The 18,183-nt window shown below is 45.3% G+C and overlaps 1 long non-coding RNA gene across 1 annotated transcript; it reads right to left on the bottom strand.

Moving 5' to 3' along the window:
* Window positions 1-638: 638 nt before the first annotated feature.
* On the bottom strand, window positions 639-12,134 carry LOC110302643 (uncharacterized). Its single transcript, XR_002378828.2, has 3 exons — window positions 12,071-12,134; window positions 7,606-7,710; window positions 639-1,195 (listed from the first exon to the last, which is right to left on the bottom strand). It is a non-coding gene; the product is annotated as an uncharacterized LOC110302643 (long non-coding RNA).
* Window positions 12,135-18,183: the final 6,049 nt, after the last annotated feature.

Below are 18,183 nucleotides of genomic sequence, written 5' to 3'. Positions count from 1 at the left end.
TCCGGATCTTCAAGGCAGGCTTGAGCTAAGAAGGAATGCTGCTGTCCTCAGCTGCACTTTGGAATTTTACTGTGTCTGACCATCCAAGAAGTGACAGACAGACTATGGTCTGTCATTCGGACAGAATATGAGCAGACTCTTGATCACCTAAGATGTAGTCTAAAGTCCGTGTTCTTAGAGTCTGGTTTAGCCCATTGCAGCATTTCCTTCCCTCTCTCTGAGCTTCTAGAGTCTACATACACATCTGGATTCTCTGGGACTGCCCCAAGTACCTGCTACCAAAGACCTTCTGATGTGCCTAAGAAGATGTTAGACTGAGCAACTCTATGTATCAAGTGTATCAGTGGAGAAGATTCAAAAATAAAAAACAAACAAACAAACAAACAAAATAAAACATCATCATCACCACCACCTCTCACACGCATATACCCGTAATCAAAATTTAAAACTTTAAAATACCAGGACAACCAGGGCTACACAGAGAACCTCTGCTTTAAAAAAAATTCAAGATAGTTACTAGTGTTCCTTTGGTACTAAAGACCAGTTTCAATTCAGAATCAGGACCTACTTAACTAAAAGGATGCGTGTACACCCAGACATTTCTTTTCAGAACAAAGTTTTCAAAGTTGCAGGCAATTCAAATAAGGATGCAGGGTGCATTGAGAGGTGGCAGCTATACACAGGTAAAGCAAGGACAACAGAGGTGACTCTAAAAGAAGAAATTCAGAGGGGGTGAAAGGCTGGCCTGCAGCCTGAATCTTCTAAAAAGGAAATGGATGGTGTTGGTAGATCTGGTGGCATCCCGTCTCCCTTCCATCGAAGTCATGAATGAAGATTTATGGGAGGCTCCGTCCACTCACAGTCCCATGTGGGCTTCAGCGAACCTTCATTTTCTCTTGTCACGCACATGAGAAAGATGGGAAAGGGAAGATATTTTTCTACCTTGGTTTGCCTTGACATGGTCCCTTGGGAGGGAAAGCAAGACTGCTCGCTAGGAAGACCTGACAGCAGCCTAAAGCTTTGGTGTAGGCTGGGCTGAGGTGTGAGTGGCAGAGCGTGTTGATGGCCTTTTTCTTTCTTGTCCTTGTAGAGTCTGTGAAGTCCAAGATCCAAGTGCTGGAAGGATCTGGTGTTTGGTGAGGGCTGCTCTCTGCTCCATGGATGGTGCCTTGTCTCTTGTTGCTGTGTTCTCACACTGTGAAAGAACAAACAGATCTTTTCAACTCCAATTGTGTACACCTGTGCGTATATATGTGTGCAAGTGTGTTTGTGTGTGTGAGCCTGTGTGCATGTGTGTGCACATGTGTGTATGTGCATGTGTAATTCCAAATGTATGTATGTGTATACAAGTGTGTATATATGCATGTGTTTATTGTGAATGCTGCACATACACAATGTGTATGGGTATGGAAGTGTGTATGTGTGCGCTCACAGGACAGTTTTCAGGAGTTGATTCTTCTTGTTAGAAGCAACCTCTCTTGTTTCTTGCCACCACACGGCATCTTCAGAGCAAGCAGCTGGTTCTCCTGTCTCCACTCCCATCTTGAAATTGGAGTGTTGAAATTACAGATGCACACTACTGCCTCTGGCTTTTTGAGGGGGCTGGAAGCATGGAACTCAGTTCATCAGCCTTACACACTGAGAAATCTCTCCTGCCCTGCTGGAAGGTTTTATTCTTGGTATTCTTTCTGGTCTCTGTCTCTGAGATCCACCTCACTCTTGACCTTTGACCTTGGCCAGAGCTCCAACTTCTCATCTGCACTGACATGACCTTGGAGTCCCACCCACCTGCTTTCTTTCTGGGCTAGCCCCAGCTCTGGGCCAGCCCAGCCATGGATCAAGTTTAAGTTTTCTGCAGCTTGAGCCCACAGTTTATGTGTTTTAAAGCACTGTCTCTTCCCTTCCCCACCAGTATTAGAGAGCTAGCCATGGCAACTTTATGAACCAAAATGTGAACAAGTTTGAGGAAAGACCTGATCTGGAAGAAGCAAACAGGGTTTCCTACATTCTGAGACATGTTAATTACAGATTCAGTAGCATCTATTTAGAGAGAACGTAAGATACTATATTGAGTATCTTAAGCATGATTTTTATAAATATTAAAGACATCCAGGGACTGGGGCTGCAGCTCAGTTGGCAAAACGCCTGTCTAGCATGCTCTCAGCCATGAGTTGGATTCCCAGAACACATAAATCAGGCATGGAAATGCATGTCTGCATTCCCAGTACTCAGGATCAGAAGTTTAAGGTAATTCTGATCTACACAGTAAATATGAAGCTAGCCTGGGGTATATTACATCACATCTATAGTTAATTAACTTACTGATTAATTTAAAACACTGAAATTGGGGCTGGTGAGATGGCCAGTTGTTAAGAGACTGGCTACTCTTCCAGAGGACCCGTGTTTGGTTCCCAGCACCCATGTGGTGACTCCCACCTATCTGTAACTCCAGCTCCAGGGGATGTGATGCCTTTTCCTGATCTCCTCATGTACCAGGCACGCGAGTGGTGCACCGACAAAAATAACATGTAGGCAAAGAATCCATAGACATAAAATTAAAACAAAAAAATGTCTCTTAAAAGAATTTTTTAAAAATTGAATTATAAGACAAGGTTTGCTATGTAACCTAGGTTGGCTTTAAACTTCTGGTCCTCCTACCTCAGTATCCAAAGTGTTGGGATTGAGGGCCTATGCTACCACGTCTAGCTAGAAGTGTTTGTCTTAATGTACACTTTTTAAATTAAGAAAATATACCAGTGCCCCTCGCTTACCTTTCCTGTTGTAAACTAAGATTCCCATCCCTTGCCTTTGGGGTAGCCTGCCCACTAGATTTAACACAAACATAATTTGAGATTTGAATTAGCCTCCCTCACCCCGATGTTTTTCACCAGCACACACACTCCATGGCCATGACAAGTCTGTCTGGGGTACCTTTTCCATGAGGCATTTGTGGTGCCAAGAAAGTACTAATGAACCCCAAAAGACCAGACAGGAGCCAATCCAATGCAATCTCACCAGGGCCTTTAGTCAAGCTAGCTGGGGCTCAGCCCACTGCTGACATGTAGGGCAGTTTTGATAGAGAGGAGCCTCAAACATACATCGGGGCAAGGTCTTATTGAAAGCAGCAAGTGGGTGGGTGGGGGGCAGATAAGTGTTTTTAGCCTGGCAAGCATCTAATTGGAGAGCTACTATGGCCTTTAGCATAAGTGACTGTTGCTGGGAGTCAAATCATAAACTTAACTTCTGTTTCCCTCTGTATTGGTGACTGTTAGGCAGGGGGCGGGCTTATTGGGGATTAACCTGGAAAAGGTGGATTTTGGGGGAGAGATTAACCTGGAGATATAGGTTTTGTTGAGGCTAACCTAGAATCTGGAGCTAGGCTTGGGTTTTGTTGGAAACTGATGCAAGTTTACCTGAGTTCAAGCTTAGGTCAGGTTCTCTAAGATTGAGTTTGAACCCGAAAATTTGGTCTCTCAGCATCCTGTCCATGGACATTGAGACTTATACCATAACTTCAGGTGATTATTCTAACCATGATTATAATTGAAGCATGAGTTTTGGACACAAGACTGGAGGTGTATGGTAGGAATTGAATCTAACCTTTAAAAGACAGCCTCATTTGGTGTATGGATCCTCCCTGGTATGGGGTCAGTTCCTTACAGAAAATAACAAAACATGAATACAGTGCCTAATTCAATATTTCAGAGAATCTAATTAGAAGCCTCCGTTGTTTGTCCTGGTTACCACGTCGCTGCACTTACAAACTCTCAGAAATCTGAAGGCAGTAAGTTCTCTCAGGCTTTCACTGTGGCTATTTTCTTCTCCCTGGGTCGACTTGCATAGGAAATGAGACTTAATGAGTCTCAGTCCTCCCTGGGAATCACAGGAGAACTCATTAGGCTTTCTTCAGGTTCCTACCTCCTGTCTGCCCAGGAGATGGCTAGGATTTCCTGACTAAGAAAAGGGAGAACCCCAAACAGCTTTGAGTTTGAATGCTGTGGACCGAGGGTTGCATAAACATGTTTACGTATGTGAGGAGGTGAAAGGTGAGAGGACAAGGACACAGTCTTCCCTGTCAATGGCATTGGGACGCAGATGACACAGAATGAAGTTAAAGTTTACACATTCACAGTCCTCCCAAATTCCCCCAGGTGCCCAGACTAGGGCAAGCCAGGAAGGAGAGAGGGAAAGTGTCATGATTCTTTGAGTCTGCCAGGTTGGAGAATTCCCAGCCATTTATCCACACAGGTTTCACCAAGGCCTCCTGATCTCCTGGGAAGGAGCGAGTCTACACTCTCCTATAGAAGCTGAGTCCCTAGTCCTTCCACAGGTCGTCTTAAAAGTCAGGTAGGCTCACCTGGCAATGACATCACCCAGAGCAGAAGAATGGCATTAATGCCCTTCAGTAGAAATTATCATGTGACTTTCTGGACTTTCTTAGTGGCCACTGTCTCTTTCCTACAAATATAGAAGAGTCAGTGTCACTTTAATATGGTTGAGTTACAGCCAGGGACCAATGCCAGTTCGCTCTGAGACCTATTTGGACTGCACTAAATTCCAAAAGAATCTTAATTTAAACAAATATTGTTACACACACACACACACACACACACACACACACACACACGTAATTTGGGATATAATCTTACATAGTTCTCAAACACTCTGATCTTACTGTAGACTTTCTTTGGGGTTTCTGAACCTAAACCAATGTTCATATATGGTGTCAGGAGCTATAGCAGAGCACATTACTCTCTAGGGGCTTAAGTGGCCGATGCACTTCCATCGCACTCAGTGCCGTGGACAACAAGTCCACCTGTGGTTATTCCCCATAAGAAAGATAGGAAACACACTCTGCCAAGAGTGAAGAATGATTGAGCTAGAACCCCAAACACAGTATGGCTCTGGAATCTGTGCTCTGACCCAGCACATTGTTCTGTCTATTGAATATGACATATTATAAATGGATAACCAGAGAAGGAAAATGGTCACACCTGTGTAATGATTCTACAAGACTGACTACGTCTTCTGTGGTTCTGTAGAACTGGCCTGCAGCACGTCTGGAGCTGGGTTGTCTACAGCTTTGTTTAGCCCCATTATTTACCATTCCTCGCCTACCTCTGAGTGAGGCCCTGCATCCATTCTCATGCCCACTGGGGTAATCTCCTTTTTTGGAATGGATGCATAGACCTCTCAGCTTCCACCAACGCCAAGGCTGAGAATGGCAGCAGCTAGCAGCTGAGCCCTAGAGCAGAGACTTCCCACTTGGCCTCCCTCCCTCCCTCCCAGATGTTTCCACCAATATAGTTTTAAAGTACTTTAAGGATCAGTGTGACAGCTTAGCAGATGAAGGTGCCAGCCACCAAACCTGACAGCCTGAGTTCAATGTTCAGTACTCCCTTGTGCCCCCCAAACAAACAAACAAACAAACAAAAATAAGTGTAATAAAAATTTTAAAAACTTTGGTTGATCGTTTCCTCATACCATGACAATACAGACTTCATGAACCATTACCATACTGAAGCATGGTATTAGGAGTAGCCTAAATCTGTGTGTTCCCTTATTACGGCTACTCATATTTGACTCCAGAATATATTGTTTTACTCCCTTTGGGGTGAGAGTGGCCTTTTTGTCCAGCAATATTTTTACTTTAAAGCATGTCCAGTCCTAGCTTTTTGTTTAATCCTGTAACTGGCTCCCAGGACTTGAGAAAAGGTGTCTAGTTCTTTGGTGGGTATCGAGGGCATTTCCAACATGGAACAAGAGACTTCCTCTCTGAGCGGTTCAGACAATGAAATCATGGTTGATACAATTAAAAATTAAAAGCCACTATCGTGAGTCAAGCCTGTTCCCTCCATTAGCCACGGTTTGGAGCTCCCTGGGAACGTCTCTGATCTTTTCTTCACAACAGTCCACTGCCTGGAGGGGGAAGGCCGAGTGGACATGGTTTGAAGCCATGTGCGCTTCCTGCAGACACCTGGCCTCCTGTGGTTCACAGAGCAGAGTTTTGCTTCTACAAAGAAATAGGCACAGAGGGAGGAGTGGGAAGGAAAGGTGAAGATCATTTGCAGAGAATAAAAGTGAGGCGTGCATGTGACCATGCCAGGCATTGGATGCAAGGCCTTATCCTTCCACAGGGCTCTAAACATGTAAAGTACTGTAAATGTTTGAACCTCTTTCTCTAAAGTCTACCTCAGTCTCCAGTGTTCCACAGCTGTTACTAATTCATAGTGAACACGTCCCTCCTTATGGTCCCTGTCATCCTCCACAATCTTTATTGGCTACTAGTCCTAGCTAACTGTCTCAGAGAAATAAGGCAACCCAAGCCGCTTCTTAAATGGCACCAAAACAGAGGGAACTACTCAAACTTTTCTGAGACGCAGCCAACCTTGTAAGAAATAACAAAGAAAAGTGTTTCCCCAGCCCCAGGTGCTAGAAATGAAGCAATGTACACTGCTATGGCCTCCATCTTGTCCAATGAACAAGGTGGGAAAATAGAGATTCTAATGGCAAAAGGCTGGGCCAAAGAAGATGAAGCAGGGCCTGCTAGGGGAAGTTGCCCACTAACAGGAAGTCAAGATTCTAGGAGATACACGGAAGGGAGGTATGGCGGTTTGAAGGAGAATGGCCCCCATAAGCTCATAGATCTGAATGCTTGGTCCCTGAGAGTGGCACTATTTAAAAGGATTAAGGGGTGTGGCCTTCTTGGAGGAGGTGTGTCAGAACTCTCAACTCTTCCCCAGCAGCTCGCCCGTCTGTGTGCTGCCATGATCCCTGCTATGATGATAACGGACTAAACCTCCAAAACTGTAAGCCAGCTCCAATTAAATGATTTCTTTCATAAGAGTTGCTTGGTCACGTTTTTTCTTCATAGCCATAAAATACTGCCAAAGACAGGAAACCATAGTAACTTCAGCTTTCTCCAGCTCCAGGTGGTAAAAAAATATGCTACAGGAAATCCAGCCCCAAACTTGCTTGGGTCGTGCTCTTCCAGAGGATCCCGGTTCAATTCCCAACATCCACATAGCAGCTCACAACTCTCTGTAACTCCAGTTCCAGATCTGGCACCCTTACACAGGCAAAATACCAATGCACATAAAAATAAATACATCTTTTTTAAAAAAAATAGAGGCTAGGAACAGAAGATAGTAGAAAGGTCTGAAGCAGGCAGTGGAGGTGTGCGAGTCTAAGTCTGAAAAGACAACTCTACATCTAAGAGTGCCCGCTGTTCTTTCAAAGCATCCAGGTTTAGTTCGCAGCACCAGTGACAGCTGACTCACAGCCCTAGGAGGATCCGATACCCCTTCTGGCCTCTGAGGGCAACCCTGCTTCTGGAAAATTCTGGAAAAACGTAATCGAAGTGGAAAACTAAGCAAATGATCCAAGTTGCTATAACAAAGTACCACAAGCAGGGAATCTTAAAACCACAGAAATATAGGTTCCGTCTAGCTCTAGAGGTAACTAGTCTGAAATTGAGGTATTGGCAGGGTGGCACTGCCCGTGGCCCTCCTACTGCATGTCTATGTTTAAGCTTCTCTTGGTGATAAGGACAGCAGTCTCAGTGGGTGAAGGCCCATGTCAACAACCTCATTTTAATTTGATTACCTTAATGAAGACCCTATTTCCAAATGAGGCCACATTCTGAGGGACTGAGAGTTAGGTCTTCATTATGTCTTCTTTTGAAAGATACAACTTGACCCATAACGCATGCTGTAGAAAAAAATGTGGCATTTTGAGCAGACGATATCAGTCATGAAAATCAGTCATGACATTGTGCCATTTGTGACGTTGGAGAACCTAGACAAATGTATGTTAGGTTGTATGAGTGTGCCTGTTTGTCTGCATGTGCACTGGGTGTGCGCCATTGCCTGTGGAGGGAGCTGATGTCACCAATGGCTGCGAGCTCCCAAGTGAGCATGGGCCCTCTGGAAGAACAGCCACTGCTCTTAACCCTGAGCTATCTCTCCAGCTCTGGTAAGATGACATTTTGACTTAGAGATTCAATACTAAAATGTAATGATCTTTCAGAGATAAGTGATAGAGTGCCTCACTTTACTGTAAGCAGGGAGAAGGGTCAGGGATTAAAGCAAGCAGCTCCTTGGAATGAAGCCAAAACAGGATGGTGGCTGGCAAGAAGTGATGAGCCAGGCATGGTGGCAGCATCTTTAATTCCAGCACTGGGGAGACAGAATCAGGCAGATCTTTGTGAGTCTGAGGCCAGTTTGGCTACATAATGAGTTCTAGGACAGCCAGGACTTCACAGACCTTGTCTCAAAAAAAAAAAAATCACATTTTAAGTCATAGAATTTAATTGAACTAAAGTAGTCAACTAAAGACAAATATTCTGAAGGTTTTAGTAATTTAGTTATGTGCCCCTCAGAAGAATCAAGTATTGAAATACAATACCACACACAATTAAGATGATAGGATGGAAAAAGGTCTGTCAAATAGAAATTTAAAAACAGCTTAAAAGTACTAACCTAGAGTGGGTGGTGCTGGCTGTGGTGACCTTTATTTCCAGCACTCAGGAGCCAGAGGCAGGCAGATCTCTGTGAGTTCAAGACCAGCCTGGTATACATACAGTTTCAGGCTACCCAGAGGCACGTAGTGAAACCTTGTCTCAAAATTTAATTTAATTTAAAAAGTATTAAGGCTGTTGGGGGAAAGCTCTTTGGAGGAGTTAAGAAGGGTCATTGGTTTATAACAAGGAAAAGAAGTGGGTCATCGGAGACAGCGGCACGGTAATCAGAGATCGGATGAACCAAAGCACATTTCCTCACCCTGCACAAAGTAAAACCCTTAAGCAAATCATGTAAGGAATTGATAAACTTGTCAGAATGCCAGGAGGGTCTAAGCACTCCTGTTTTAGGTGGGCAAGTTTAACCAAGGTGCATCCTTTGTCTCTACAAACAAAGTGTAAGGTCCACAGCTGTCTGTCTTCTGCCAAACCGAACAGAAGATGAGATGTATGACCCCTCCCAGAAAAATACTGACATTCAGCTAAATGGGTGGGAAGCTAAGTGCTCTGGGCAAGTCCACAGCTTAGAAATCATGTGCTAATAATTCATTACTGTTAGTGGAGACTTCCCTTTTAGCAAGCACAACTATTACAAATGGAATAATTAATGAAGACATAAAATAATGGATTGAGAAAAACAGAAAAAGAAAACTATGTCACTGTCCTTCCTCTGCAGTATTTATGAGAGGCCAGATTCATTTCTTAAATTATTAACTTACTGTGTAAGATAACTTATATTCATCCTAAATGAAGGGAGAAATCTACCTAAAAAGATTAAGACTGGTAAATAGAACTTGCTATGATTCCCATAAGACGATAGCGGCAATGCTGCCCCCTAGTGGCAGATTCCAGCAACCTAATGTGACCTGGAGTTGAAAAGCTTTCTGAACCGTGGGTCATTTTCCAAACAAAAGCTTTAAATATAGGCCACAGAGTTGATGATTGCGTAAGTGTCTGTTATTAATGTCATTCCCACCATTACCATTTGTATTATGCTTAAGCCCACTGCTAAGAGTCTCTGTGGCGGGTAGCCATTTCCAGGCTGACGGTCAGACCACACAGCAAGGGCAATGTGTATCTAAGGAACAATTTTCAGCCACTTTTCTCAGGAGACAGTGGGACACTTAGCCATTGCCTTCCTGGTCTTGCTAGCACACTGCACAAAGAACACCTTGGAGATTAATAATGATGCCCTGGAGAACCATGGGCACCCATCCCCCACCCTAGAACTCAATGGAACAGCCACATGGCCACCTACCACTGAAAGAAGGCAGGCAGGTCTCAGGTACAGTGATAGCACATGAATGTGTGTGTGTGTGTATGTGTGTGTGTGTGTGTGTGTGTGTGTGTGTGTATCTCACAGATTAAAGTTTGTAACTTCACATTAAAAACAACCTCAAGTCTGATTTCATCATCAGAGGTCCTCTTTAATTGAATATTATCATCTACAGGGGGAATCAATTTTACTATTTCTAGCTTTTAAAAGTTTGTGTCTCAAACTGAACTTGCTGAGAAGGCTTGGCATACACCATCCAGGCTTGAATCTCAACTGGTGGCCACAGAGCAGGCAGATAGCACTCAGTCTCTCTCCAGAACGGCAGCTGCAGGACCTTGCATGTCTTCGCTTGTACATGAACTACCATAGGGTGTAGGCGAGGACCATTTCCACTTTGGTTTTGTGATCCAATGGTGTGGCTTTAAGACCAACCAGGAATGCTTAACTAGAGAGATGGCATCTTCTTTCTGGAGAGTTACGACTAAGCAAAGGAACCGGAGTTGGGGGAGGGAGGGAAAGTGGGCCAAGCCTCCTGAAGGTGACTTGGGGGTCTGAAACGCACAGCCCTTAAAATGTCTTCCTGCCAGTGCTGAACCCTCGGACTTCTCGCAAAAGGAAAGCTGTGGATGGTCATTCAAAGCTCAGCACAAATCAAAGCAGCCAGCCATCTACCAACTTGGCTGCTTTGATAGTTTTTAAAATATTGTTGATACTTGAAACCAATAAGGGCCACTTGCTCCAACCTACCAGAACACCCAAATTTGAAGGAATGTGCTCCACTAAGTGTTGACAAAGAATGCAGAGCTTCTGAACTCACAGTGCTTGTAGAATCATCTGGAAGTTTCTTAAACACCTGCCCTACGACCCGGTAAGCTCACTCCTGAGCACTTATTTAAGATAAATGAAAAGGTCCTCACAAAATCACTTATATAGGGAACTTCTCAGAAGAGAGGGTAAGAGGATGTAAAAGCCAGAGGTCAGTGTGTATGGCGCCCATGAGCTTGCTGCAGTTACGGTTTCCTACACTAGAGCTACACAAGATACATCATCAGAAGCAGTCAACAGTCCAGCCGGAACCATCAATTTAATTCGGTGAGCTACTGAAAACAATTGGGGTGGGGGGAATTTTGAAAAGGTGGAGAGATGCCCAGTAGGAGTGGGATAAAGGGCTGGGGGTTAGGTAAGATCAATATACATTGTTCACATGGATGAAACTGAATAAATAAGATTTTTTTTAAAAAGTAAACCCAATATACTTTTCCATTTATCTAAAGTTTAAGAAGTAGATGCAACAACAGACACATGAAGGTTGGAGACTAGTCCTAGAGAACCGGGCTTCACACCAGAGCAAGTCCAGACAACAGCTTAGAAGATGAAAATGTACAAGTTGCTTCGAGGGCTGGTTACACAGAACTTCCTTGTACCAACGCCACACACTTAATAACTGTGACTCTCAGTCTTTGTAAAGCATGCCTCAATTTGGAAACAGCTGCTAGTTCCAGTTCTGAAATTTGCTGTGATAAACATTTTGGTTTTTAAATTATCCTGTCAGTGTGGGAATGTGCACTCCACAGCTTGAGTGTGTGTGTGTGTGTGTGTGTGTGTGTGTGTGTGTGTGAGGGGGGGGTGGCTGGGGGAGAGGGAGAGGGGGAGGGGGAGGGGAGAGGGAGAGGGAGGAGAGGGAGAGGGAGGAGAGGGAGGAGAGGGAGAGGGAGGAGAGGGAGAGGGAGGAGAGGGAGGAGAGGGAGAGGGAGGAGAGGGAGAGGGAGAGGGGGGAGAGGGAGGAGAGGGAGGAGAGGGAGAGGGAGGAGAGGGAGAAGAGGGAGAGGGAGAGGGAGGAGAGAGAGAGGGAGGAGAGGGAGAGGGAGAGGGAGGAGAGGGAGGAGAGGGAGAGGGAGAGGGAGGAGAGGGGGGAGAGGGAGGAGAGGGAGGAGAGGGAGGAGAGGGAGAGGGGGGGAGAGGGAGGAGAGGGAGGAGAGGGAGAGGGAGGAGAGGGAGAAGGAGAGGGAGAGGGAGATGGAAAGGGAGAGGGAGGAGAGGGAGGAGAAGGAGAGGGAGAGGGAGGAGAGGGAGAGGGACAGGGAGAGGGACAGGGAGAGGGACAGGGAGAGGGACAGGGAGAGGGACAGGGAGAGGGACAGGGAGGAGAGGGAGGAGAGGGAGGAGAGGGAGGAGAGGGAGGAGAGGGAGGAGAGGGAGGAGAGGGAGGAGAGGGAGAGGGAGGGGGAGAGGGAGAGGGAGGAGAAATAGGCCACTGATTAGGAATGGGCTCTCACCTTCAAGCTCGAGGTAGGGTCTCTGTTGTACTGCCAACCTGTGTGTTTCCCAGGGAATGTTATGGCTCCACCTCCCATCCCACTGCAGGAGTCCTGAGGTTACAGATGTTATCCATCACAATTGGCCTTTGGTGGGTCACCCTCAGGTCATGCTTGTAGGGCCAGCACATTCCCATACTAAGCCGCCTCACCAGCCATGCCAGGATGAATGTAACCCACTGGAAAACAACTTCCAGGCATAAGGCCAATCTAGAAGTGAAGTGAAGGTCCTTAGAGGGGGAGGTCTTGTCCATGTATAGTGTCATCCGACACTGTAGAACAGCAATGCAGAAATCAAGGTGGGCACATCTATAAGATAAGGGAGGGGCTAAGCCTTTCAGAATATGCTGTTTGAAAAATGAGTCCTAGGCAGTCTTGAGTCTCAGCCACTTGCCCTCGCTAGGAATAGTTAAATGATAACAAGCAGGGTCCATATTTTTAATTAACTCAACACTAAATGGTTTTATTTTCAAAGCAGGGGCACCAGCCAGAGCCCAGATCTCATTTTGAATTCTGTATTCTCAATTCATTCTTTATCCACAACGCTCTCGGTTTATGATTTTACTAAATTTCTTCATTTGAATGATGGCCTTGTGGTCAACAGCGGGCGATATATTTTTCTTATATAAATTTTAAATACAAAGGCAAATGACATGGAAAAATTAGAATCGATGGCTTTGGGACCCAGGCCCTTGGACGGCACAGGCAAACACTGTGCTCCTGACTTGAATCTGCAGGTTCCACTTCATGTGGGTTGTATTTTTCATACATCATGGGTTTTTATAAATTTACTGTTCAATCCAGCAGCCCTACTTTGTTCACAAAATATAAGCAAAACAAATATGTCGGGGTAATGATGCTGGGAGTCTCCTTTATTGAAAAGAGCAGTTTATTAATACCTTATTGCTACAAGCTAGATCTTATTATCATCTTGGGTCATTTAGAATCTTATTAGGTATTCTGCTGGTGGATGGGTAATCCTGTGATAAATTCTTTGGCATGTCCTTCACAGTTGTCATAGCAGGACCATAAACGGCATTTATAACTATCTCGCCTAGAGGAAGAGGCTGGCAATTGTCTGCTTAGCATGCAGGAAATATTCAGATCGTCTGCGTCTGGGAAGATACCAGCCCATGAGAGAGCTCTCAAAGTTTGCACAGCACAGGTTTTCTTGAAGACCCCCCCTTTGAAAAAGGCACCAGGTCAAGAATGTGGGGACCAAAACCCATTTGGAAGCCACCCACAGTTTTTCCTGCCCAGTCAAGCAGACAGCAGGGCAGGGCCAAGACAAGGTTGTTTCACCCCTGAAAGGCTGTTCGAGGCTTTGCTCTCAAACACCACATCAAAGCACCTGCTATTGTATATTGAGTAATCTATTTTTAAACATTTGATTTCACAAATTAAATTGTGATTTTTTCCCCCTGAATTAATGTTTAGCATCTAATTAGTACATCAGATGAGAAGATGAATCTAAAGGGGCATAAGATTAAGAATGTAATTCCCAGCATAAGCTACTCTGGCTGTACACAAAATTATAAGATTTCAACACTTATGCAAATCCTCTCTCTCTCCCCTCCTCCTCCCCCTCTCCCCCCCCCTCTCTCTCTCACTGTGTGTGTGTGTGTTCTTAGGGAACTATGAATGTGGACACATTCATACAAATCCGCCACCACTATTCCTAGGACAAGCCTCCTAAGGAGCAAACAAGACCGTGTAGCACCTTCTCACCCCAACCAGCACTATGTGCCAATACACATGTCATAATAACTCACAAGTAATTTCTCTTTATTCTTTAGCAACTCTGGGTGTTTATTAAAAACAGCTGCTTTGTCTGGAATGTTTTTGCTCTTTTCCCCCACTACACCCAGGATGTCTTAAGTTAGATTCTTATACAAGGGAACCGAACGGAGGATTTCTAAGGTAATTTTCAAACACAGAAGAGGGAGTGGCTAGGAGTCAGGGAGAGGGAAGATCAGGCACAGGGATCATTGAGCGGCTTGTTTGCCCAGCTGATGGTCCAGCCTCTGGGAATCTGTGAGAAAAGGAGACAGGAATCTGGGTCTTTTTCTAGTTATTCTCCTTAGACATTGCTTGTGAGCTGCTCCAAGTGTGATAGCAATTTGTGCCTATCTAGAACAGAAGAAACCCTGAGTTACACAAACAGCTGGGTTGGCCCACTATAAAGGTCAAGGTACAGTAGAAGGGGCACTGAGGGTCTCCACTCTGCAGATCGAGTACCCCCATCCTTCAAGTCTAAGCAGTGTGCTGTTTTCTCTGCAAACACTGATCATTTAGGTTCAAGCTGGATGGTCCTTCATGTTTTACTCTAGTCTGCCTTTGCCTCTAACCTGTACTCTTCTTTGGGAAGGGGTGATACCTGCCTTGTGCTTGTAGCCGTGGAAGAAGTCTCTGCATAACAAAAAAAAAAAGCCCTCACATTCATATATTCCACAAATGCTGAGAAGAAACCCGTGCCCACTGCACTTAATTTGTGAGCCAGCTCTCCAACCATGTCTGTTGTTGTTGTTGTTATTATTAAGCACATTCCAAAATTTATACAACCAAATCTCCAAGGTGGTTCCCCTAAGACTATCTGTGTGCTGTATAATGCTATACATGTTAGATATGTTCCCAGCGGGTTGGGTTTGCCTAGTTAAGAATGAAGATTATGGGCTGGGGAGATGGTTCAGCGGCTAATGCCCTTCCTTGTCTTGCAAGTGTGAAGACTTGAGTTCAGATCCTCAGAGCCCAAATGAAAAGCCAAGCACATCACTGGAATTCTAGCAATAGCAAGATGGGGTGTGGACCCCTGAAAACTCAAAGGCTGACTAGCTTGGCCTGCATGGCAAAGATTCAGGCCAAGGAGAGACCTTCCCTCAAACAAAAGGTAGAAGGCACCCAAGACAACCCAAGGCTGCCTTCTGATTCCCACATGCAACCATGTATGTATACATATGCCCATGCCTGCCCCTACCTGCTACACAAAAACTAAGTTAAAAAGGGTGAAAGTTAGAGAATAGGGGAAATGAATATTCATATGATAAATATTAAGTTCTGGGTAAATATATGCTTTGAGCAATGTTGGTCCTCCGTTAGAAGAAGTGTTTTATTTATTTGTTCAGTAAATATGGCACACAAGACCCGGATCTCTTGATGCAAGAGTGAATGAGATCCCATTCTTTCCTTAGGGATCTTACAGCCGAACAGGTTTAGAATTGACCTGGCACCCACATTTCCAGGAGGGTTGGTCTCACGGCAGCCATATTGTTGTTCCTGTGTGTTCTGTGCACCCCTGCTTCCTTCTGCAAGGCAACTTTTGTTTTAGTTGACACGACCTGTATCCATCTTGACTAGCAAGTGCATGTAATTCAAATATATTTCTGTCTGCAGCACAAGGGCAATCTACTTTTCTTACACTGCACACAGAAAAAGCCTACCACACACATTCAGAAGTCTGTAGACATGCCCATCACCCCAGCCCTACCTAGTGCGCTGGTCCAAGCTGTATGAGTAATTCTGCGAGTGTCTGCTACTACTGAGAAGATTGCACCCACGATTCCCAGAAAGCCAATGAGTGCGCTTGCTGACTGATTGGCTTCATAGCGGCCAATCAGAGCTTAAGCTGTCTAATTAAAGCCCAAGAAGGAGCCATTGACTCCCTGAATTCCAAGGCCTGTTAACTTTACCTAAACAACAGAATGAGGTCAGGTGCATATCTGCCCCAGAATAACTAGCAACAGTGAGTGAAGGGCGGGGGCCAGTGTAAGCACTCAGGGAGCGCTAACAAGAGTAAGCAAAGGATAAGTCTATGTTGCAAGAAGGAAAAGCTAGGCTTGTCCACATTAACACGCTGCCTCTTGACAACAATCTCCAATGTCCACTCTGAATGTCCCTTTCTGTGTCAATGACACAGAGCTGAATCTGTGTTGTTACATAGAACACTCACAAAAAGCACTTGTTGTCTTATGTGTGAGTGTGTGAGTGTGTATGGGTGAGGCGATGTTTGTGTGTGAGGAAGAGAGTGTGCAGTGAGAGATAAAGGGGTGGGGAGAGACAGCAGGGAGGGAGGGAGGATGAATCATGTCAGGTCTGCTGGTTGGATTTTTGTCAGTCTGATACAAGCTCGAGTCTAGGAGAAAGAATCTCAGCTAAGAAAATGCCTCCATCAGATTAGCCTGTAGCAAGTCTAGGGGGCATTCTCTTGACTAACGATTGAGGTGGGAGGGTGCAGCTGGTGCCACCCCTGGGCTCCCAAAGTCTTTACCAAAAGGTAGCTGAGCAAGCCATGCAGGGCAAGTCAGTAAGCAAGAGTTCCTCCATGGTCTTTGCTTCATTTCCTGCTTTGAGTTTGTGTCCCGACTTCCCTCAATGACAGGCTATGCCTGGGACATGTAAGCCAAGTAACCCTTTTCCTCCACAGGTTGCTTTGGTCATGGTGTTTTAATTATAGCAAGGGAAAGCACATAGAGACACCAGGTTTACAGACTAGACTGCAGCTGCTGGGGCAGCTCTGGCGTCCCAGTTTAGTCAGTTTACTGCTTCTCCAAGTCTTCTCACTCCTACAGAGAAACCATACTTATCTCCATTTGTTTCTTCCTCTACGGAAAACACAGCTTTTCACCTCAGAAGCTCATGGTAGCCATTCTCCTGTGGGGACAATGAGAGAAGCATGTACTGATTTTCTTTAAGACCAGCGAGCTCATTTCTGACCACATTAAAACTCATGTACCCCAAACATTCTTTCCACACTGAGGAAATATAAATTTTATAAAAAAGAGGCCGAGTGTGTACTTTATGCCTATGATTTCAATAGTTGGGAGGATGAGGCAGGAGGATTGCTGTGGGTCTGAGGCTAGTACAGGCTACATAGTGTAAGCCAGCCTGGGGGACAGCATGTAGACCCTGTTCCAGAAAAGAAAACAGATAAAGAAAGTGAGAAAGAATGTAGAAAAAGAAAGGGAGAGGGAAGGAACAAGGAAAGAAAAGGGAAAATAAAGACTACACAAAATATACAGTATAGGGACCAGCGTGCTCTACACAGCATGTCGGAACTAGACTGCAGCTGCGAACCTAGCCAAGCACAAATGTTTTAAGCTCCACTGCACACAGAGACACCACCCCAGTCTCTTCCTACAGCTGTGGCTGCACTGATTCCTGAGTTCATATTTAGCAAAGGGACATTTTAAGAAAGTCAGCACGAGAGAAAGAGAGAGGGGAGAAAAAAGCCTTCTGAAGTATGTGTATGTTATTAATCATAATTAAGGCAGATCTGACAGCTTCAGAGGCGACGAGTTCCTTTCTCTGACATCAGAATCCTAAAGGAATACTTGTGCTATCAACCTCACTGGGCTCTACCTGTAATATCCACGTCTAGATGAGGTCTTAGAGAGGACCCTGAGCTTTCACCGTTCCTATTTGCCAGGTGCATAAACCGGACCTGCCTTGGACAAAGCTCAGGGATCCACATAGGGGTTCAGCATGCACCTCAAGAGCACACACAGGCTGTTCCACATTCCCACTGAAAGGCCATCCTTTGAAGTGCTTCGTTTTTTATCAGTGTGGGCAGCTCCGCCCTTGTGTTCTCAGCTAACCTGAGAAGGGAGCACTCAGTCCATGATGAGGCAGCCTCCTCATCTGAGAAGCAGGGAACAATGGGGATATCAGGAGATGGACTCATTTCCACGAGGCCAAATGGGAGAATGGCTTCCATTCCATCACACCCCATTTTACACTCTCACGTGCCAAGGAGCAGGTCCAGGGCAGGGCTTGATGCCTTCAAAGGTGAATCTAGAAATTCAACATGACCATCATCCAGTGGCCACAAACCTCAGCTGCTGCTGCTCCCTCTCTCTCTCTCTCTCTCTCTCTCTCTCTCTCTCTCTCTCTCTCTGTAGGAAGTTTGGCTTGGGGTGGGGAATTCTCCAGCTATTGACTTCCAGGGAAGACCTTTGTCTGTTTGGGGCCCTATTCCATGGCAAGGGTATCTGGCCAGTTCTCATAGTCCTTTGCCACTCGGAAGGTCATCAGCATCTGACAGGACTTGCTCTGGGGAAGCAGTGTTCTTGGGGCTCGGA

The sequence above is a fragment of the Mus caroli genome, unplaced genomic scaffold, assembly GCF_978045245.1.
Source record: "Mus caroli unplaced genomic scaffold, Mus_caroli_1 scaffold_11, whole genome shotgun sequence".
Taxonomy (NCBI): domain Eukaryota; kingdom Metazoa; phylum Chordata; class Mammalia; order Rodentia; family Muridae; genus Mus; species Mus caroli.
This window is presented reverse-complemented; position numbering and strand designations above follow the sequence as displayed.